The sequence below is a fragment of the Dermacentor silvarum genome, chromosome 4 (assembly GCF_013339745.2).
Source record: "Dermacentor silvarum isolate Dsil-2018 chromosome 4, BIME_Dsil_1.4, whole genome shotgun sequence".
Taxonomy (NCBI): domain Eukaryota; kingdom Metazoa; phylum Arthropoda; class Arachnida; order Ixodida; family Ixodidae; genus Dermacentor; species Dermacentor silvarum.
The window spans coordinates 132,798,265-132,804,567 of record NC_051157.2 but is presented as its reverse complement, the minus strand read 5'-3'; the positions used below and the strand labels follow the sequence as shown (position 1 = coordinate 132,804,567).

Genomic DNA, 6,303 nt, shown 5'->3' with positions numbered 1-6,303 from the left:
ACTGTCCACAGACTTGAGCTCTTCTGGACACTTCAGGTCCCTTGCAAGAAGTGAGGCCAGAGTGTTCTTAATGTAGGCCATGTTTGTCCCAGGAAACTTGCCACAGGGAAAGCCTGTAAAAAAAGGAAAAACAGCATGACGTTAAAGATTAATGTTCCACATGCAAAAGTTCGACATACAGTACGCCCTGTTATAATGAAACTGTTTCATTTGTTTTGTTTATTCCAAGTTTTTACGAGTTCAATTCTAGAGAATGACCAGCTTCAAAGTGGAGTGGCACCGGAGGACTCCACTTAGTACAATATGCAGAAGGCAAACAGGAAAAGCCCACTGTGGCAGAATAACTGCATGAATATCCTTGATGTGAAAATGTGAATGTTGCTTGCTTAGGAACAAAATGGTGGAAAAAAGACTTCATACTGTTGGTGAAAAACTTAAAGGTAGACTACTGGCAACTAAAATTAGTTCTCTCAACAATCATAATCAAAATGTGAAGCACTTTATTGAACTTTTCCTTGCAGGAGTTGCTCCAAATACGGTTATGTGGCCAGAATTGAGTGTGGTATATCTGAATTTGTTTTACAAGCTCATATGCTACTGGAGTGCACTTCTTGCATCGTGATGACCATTCTTATGCCTCTCTACTGAAAACAAAATACTGCTTATAACGAGGATTTACTGCAGTTGCGCGCCGACCTGGTTACACTAACACAAATAAATGCGAAGAAGAAATACGAAGAAATGCTCAGTCTTACAAGAGAAATATGCAAGTGGACTGGCTCTGCTAATCCTTTGAGGGTCACTGCCATGCATGTAGAGTGGTGGAAACAAATCGTGTGGTCACGACCATAAATATGAGGCGGCGAAAGAACATATAAATAAGCATACCTTTTAATAATGAAGTGTCCCCAAGCATCACATTACAGATTCTGTAACCTTCTGCGACTTCTACAAAAATCCTGATTGTGCTGTTGCCCCTTGGCTTCTTCCAAAACTGATCTTTCTCTTTATTCTACGGTGCCCATCACTGCAGTAGTTTGGGAGTATTCACCTAATTTAATGTTTTGTGAGTGTCATTACATTTAAAAAACGTGATTATGCTAGTTTGCCCTGCATGCTACAATAAACATGGTGTGAAACAGCGGACACTAAGAAACCTTTGTCACTTTGTGACCTAAAAATTATTTACCCATTTTTTTTTCTGGAAAGGTCACTGAAGAAGAATCCAGAATAAAAATATAACGCTTAAATTGGGGGACGTTTGCCGGAAAATATGTGATCCTCAAAGGGTTAAACATGAACACCTACAAAGCTCATTCAATCTTTGATAAATCTAAACCCATAGTACTTGAGCACTGGTTTATAATAACGCTGAAAACAGGCAAGTGCGTCCTTGAAGTAAGAAAGCGGGAGACATTTCCAACAATTTCAGAGTGGGAGCTGTGGACATGCCTCATGTTCTGTAAGAAGCTTTATATAGTAGCTGCCAAGGGCCTATTGAGTACTGATCATTTTATGGGAACGTGAGGAAAAGTCAAATAAATACCTTTGTTTTTTCCACATCCTAGAATGAATGGACATTGCTAAACATAGCAATTTTGACAACGAATTTGGCAACTGTTCCTATTGTTGCTTTGATCGAAACAACCAAACAATTATGCCCCATAACTTAAGCTCCCTCTGCTTAAAGGCTACTGTCTGCCACCACATGGACCTCCTTCAAGACAGGAGCAACTTTAATTCAATGTGGTCTGTTGAAATAGGTGAAACCACTATGTTTTGCATTACAGAATCTGGAGGGCCATATTGATTGCTGAAATTTGGTGGAAGTGCTGTCCCTCGAGTTGAGAAGTAACTGCAGTTGAGCATAGCTTCTCCACAATTCCTATATTATAACAACACTTTCAGGCTACTTAAGCACACCCGCTTATAGCACCAGATTGGTAGCAAGCTTCACAGATTGGTACTACAGATTGGTAGTTGCTTCATTCGAACTGTTCATTGCAATGACAGTCAAGTAGTGCAACTAATGCGCAAATACACCTAACTTTGTCAGTTGGAGCCACCAATCAATTCTGGCAGTTAAGGCTGCTTTTAAAATTTTAAAAGCACTTTAGCTTAGTATGGAGGCGTTAGAGACTTGAGATCAAATGAACATTCATTCCAAATAGTAGGCTATTGTAGCACGTAGTTGCAGACACAGGCTACTTGAAAGTCATTTGTTGTGCTAATAGCAAGCTGGTAATTCCAAGTACAAAATGTGAAGGCAAAAATGCAATGGGTAAAAGGATGTACGGTACTTGCCTATAACAGCGTTGACCCTGATAAGGCCAAGAGCCTCTTTTGCCTATTGGTGGTGTTGTTTCCGAGAAGTGAGTGGCCCATGAGGTTCTCTGTGAACACATGGTGAATCAAGGCCCTTGCAAACTTGCCTGGTCCACCATGGCAAGCTGTGCCAGGATCATCTGAATGAGCACTTCTCCAACCTATGTGGAACGGCACGTTTAGGTAAATAATATTAGTGAGGTAGTTTAAGGATTATTTACACAACAGCCACACTACGAATAAATCACAGAAATACTGCCTGCTCCAGACCTAACATGTCAACTAATGTCACTAATAAAAACAACTAAAACTAATGTCATAGCTCGCTATGCTGTTAGGATGCCATGTGCTTCAGAAAAACAAGGATTCACCCAGTACAAAATAAAATAGTAAGTAAACCAAAGCATTGAAAACTTTAATGCAAGTAGCATTTTTAGGATACTTCACATACTTTCGGGTGTCTGTAACTATTTTCCAGCCAATTTGTGTCACTTGGTGGTCAATGGCCTAATGGGTAGGGCTGCTATGTAGACGGGAAGTGGGTTAATAACCATTTGATGGACCTGCTTGGATCTCTGGGTATGTGACTCAGAGTATGTGCCATTCTTCAATGAACCTCTTTCACGCCATCGTGGGCAACTGCTGCTTGTGTTGGCAAGCAGCAGTAGCAAGCAGCTCAAACAGGAAGATAACTGTCGACGTTAATGCGATTACCACTACACATCAGGTTCGCTTGCTGTGTCCCAGACGTACTTAGCTGAATGCGTACATAAGACACAAAAGACAGGGTGTGCCAATCGACTCGCAAATCAAAGGTTATGCAAAATCGCAAAGGAGACACTTAATGCTACCATTTTTACTAAATCTTAAGGAGAATACCTCCCAGCAATACATTCTCCTGGCAACAGTGCATTTGATCATGGTGACGCTAGATGATGAATGGCCGAAGAATTCACCTTTCGCATTCCGGCTGTGGCGTCTCCAGGCTCATTTTGATTCTGAAAACAGTCAGTATTAAAATGTGACGCCACGATAACTCAAAAGCAACAGTCAAAACATCTACATGGACGATTAGGCCGACATAAATGGATGGATATAAATGACTGATTGAAAACATTAAAGCATGGCTGCTCTAGCCACTGGCAGTGTGAGGTGGGGAATTAATTTATTTTTAATTTCTCTCCTAAATTTTAAAATTATTTTTGCTCATCTTCTGCATGACCTGTTGCGGCCACATCTTAAAGGTAGCTCGTTCATATAAAACCAGTGTTGCATTTTTTACGCCCCGTCTAACTGCTGCTACTGCAGTTTGCTTACTCTCTAAGTATTCCACAGAACTGCTCCACCAACAAACCATTGTTCCAAGCTTATGGCAAAGCGTCATTTAGATCACAAGATACACTCCCCTTTAACTGTCGCTCCTCTTTAGTGTGTGAATTCAAAGCAAAAATAACTTATTGACATAGCTGTCTGCTTCTATCTCATAAAAAGCCTTGCTAATTTTTGACATTTCTCGATAACCCTTACATGCCTCTGGGAGCACAGTGGGACGACACGGCAAATATGCCCAAGCATCTCGTTCCTTTACTGATTTTCGAACTTAGTTATATCAATCAGTTACTGAAGGGCCAAAGGCTGAAACTTCACACGATGACATTATTTTGAATGTTTCATCCCACTAAAGCAGAACATAGCATCCCACAGAATCTGCCTTTTCAGTGAATATAGAGCGCCTACGCGAAGGCGTTAGCGCGAAGTACTCGATGGCGTCGAAGGGAGATAATGGTTAAAAAAAAAGTTCACCGCGCGCGTACTGGCGGAAAACAAACCACACATAACCTGATGATTTCACAGCATCACTGGCATCAGCCCTTTTTTATCTCACCTATCACATAGAATCACATATACGCCATTGCAATACTTTATTATTATCGCGCCACAGCGCGTGTCTACCGCACGGCGTGTCAGCGGACTCTGGGCACTCGATCCTGAAGCGAACAGCGCAGCAGAATACATTAGAACGGCAAAACGCCCCGCGCATATTTTCGACGATCCGACACGCCATGTAGTAGATGCACGTCAATGGACGGCGTTGCGCGAACGAAATATACTTGATTACAGTACAGTTCGGATTATTTCACGTCGCATTGTTTCCACGAAAACGGCAAAGCACGAGCGCTCATTAATAAGGCTAATTTCAATCGGTGCTGGAACACCGTACCAAAAATCGTGGCGCGCACAACCACGGCCGGGCTCGACTGGCGCGCGCGTTCGCAAGAAGCGAGCGCGCGCGCCAGTCGAGCCCGGCCGTGACACAACATGCCCTGTTTTAGCTGGCTCCACATAGCTGCTTTACGTCGCCGCAAGCGCGCTGTGAAGTTAAATCAGGATAAAACTTCATGCTCAATATCACAAATCTAGTGCTGCACAACCAATTCTCGCAACGGAAGGGTAGTACTAGTAATGAAAACGAGCACGTACAGAGGCGCGTGGAAGACACGCACGGGCTCTGTACGCACTTTTGCTGATAGCGTCGCAATGAACGAGCAAGTGGAATTCGAAACACTCACTCACCTTCGATGTGGCTGAGTCGGAGGCGATCATGGTGATCTTCGAGGCAACGTGTAGCCCATTAAGACCGAGCAATAAGTTGTAATATACCAAAGATGTCACAGCGAGGCAAAGGGCACAGAAAACGCAGCAAACTCATCACGCAACCCGCACACATACGCCGCACGCACAAAGTTCTGGAATCCGCCAAAGAGTCAACAGCGCAAGCGCGCATTCACACAAAAACGCGCATACAAATCCACGCTTTCATAGATGTGAATTGCCATATTTATTAACAAATCTTGTAATATAATGGTATTTCTTAACAATTTCTGTGGTTTGCAAGAGTGTGAAAATTTTCTGCTTAGCTTCCTTGAGGAACTATTTTCTTTATCGCGGTAACGCAGTGCGCCGGCCGGTCACGTACGGAGCGCGCGGGAAATAGTGCGAAATTCAAACGTCGCAAATGTCGCGCCCTGTGGGCGCGCACAGTTTTAATCGTTTGTATTAAAAATAAATATTTATTTTAATACGTGAAGCAACCGGCGCGAAATGAACTACGGACCAGCAACGTACACAATTGTCGCTGTTCGTGCTTGTTCGTTTGACATCATGACGAACGGTAGACAGCATGCCGTCCCATTGATTAAACATTTGTATCTGTGCTACTGCGCTACGATTTGCTACCGGCAAAGTATAACAGCGTAGATTGTGCGGGGTGGCCAAGCAGTTTCCCAGCACACTGGCCAGCACCCCGTCTCTACGTGTTACAGAATAGACCTAGGCTTTCATGTAAAATATGGACACCACGTCGCAGAGATAACCCAAACTTGTTTCATTTTATTGTGCGCTAAGGGCTAACAACTAAACAAAACGCACTCTTTAAAAAACATATTTATTTATTATGCTTACATACTACTTTTCCCACCATCTTGCCCATATTTAACATGGAGGCAATGCCGTTTTCTGACACAGACAGGGCACTGGCCACTTACAATAGAAGTCGATGGGAATCCAGGAGGTGCCCAATCATCGGTCATTGGTGACTGCTTGTTGGGACGTTTGTCTTGTGCTCCAATTTTGCGTCTATATATATATATATATATATATATATATATATATACATACAGGGTGGTCATTTTTAAGTCTTACGGAATTTTTAGAAATCTCCTGTGGCAGGTAGCATAATTCTTATCATTGAGCTGGGTTAATCGATGAGGCGGAGATTTTCGCACAAGCAATCGAAACATACATTCAACTAATTAAGAAGAAATCACTAATTAACTTCTTATTTTATTACTTTACGACACATATTGCGATTTACGAATTTGAGCTGGTGAGCTTGTCAGGCATATCCACTTGGAATGAATTTCCAGAATGACACCAGTTTGGAGATATGGGCCATCAAACTCGCCGTAAAAATGCACT

The 6,303-nt window shown here is 42.5% G+C and overlaps 1 long non-coding RNA gene across 1 annotated transcript; it reads right to left on the bottom strand.

Annotated features, from left to right (window-relative positions):
- Window positions 1-2,157: 2,157 nt before the first annotated feature.
- On the bottom strand, window positions 2,158-5,078 carry LOC125945204 (uncharacterized). Its single transcript, XR_007466691.1, has 3 exons — window positions 4,900-5,078; window positions 3,282-3,323; window positions 2,158-2,486 (listed from the first exon to the last, which is right to left on the bottom strand). It is a non-coding gene; the product is annotated as an uncharacterized LOC125945204 (long non-coding RNA).
- Window positions 5,079-6,303: the final 1,225 nt, after the last annotated feature.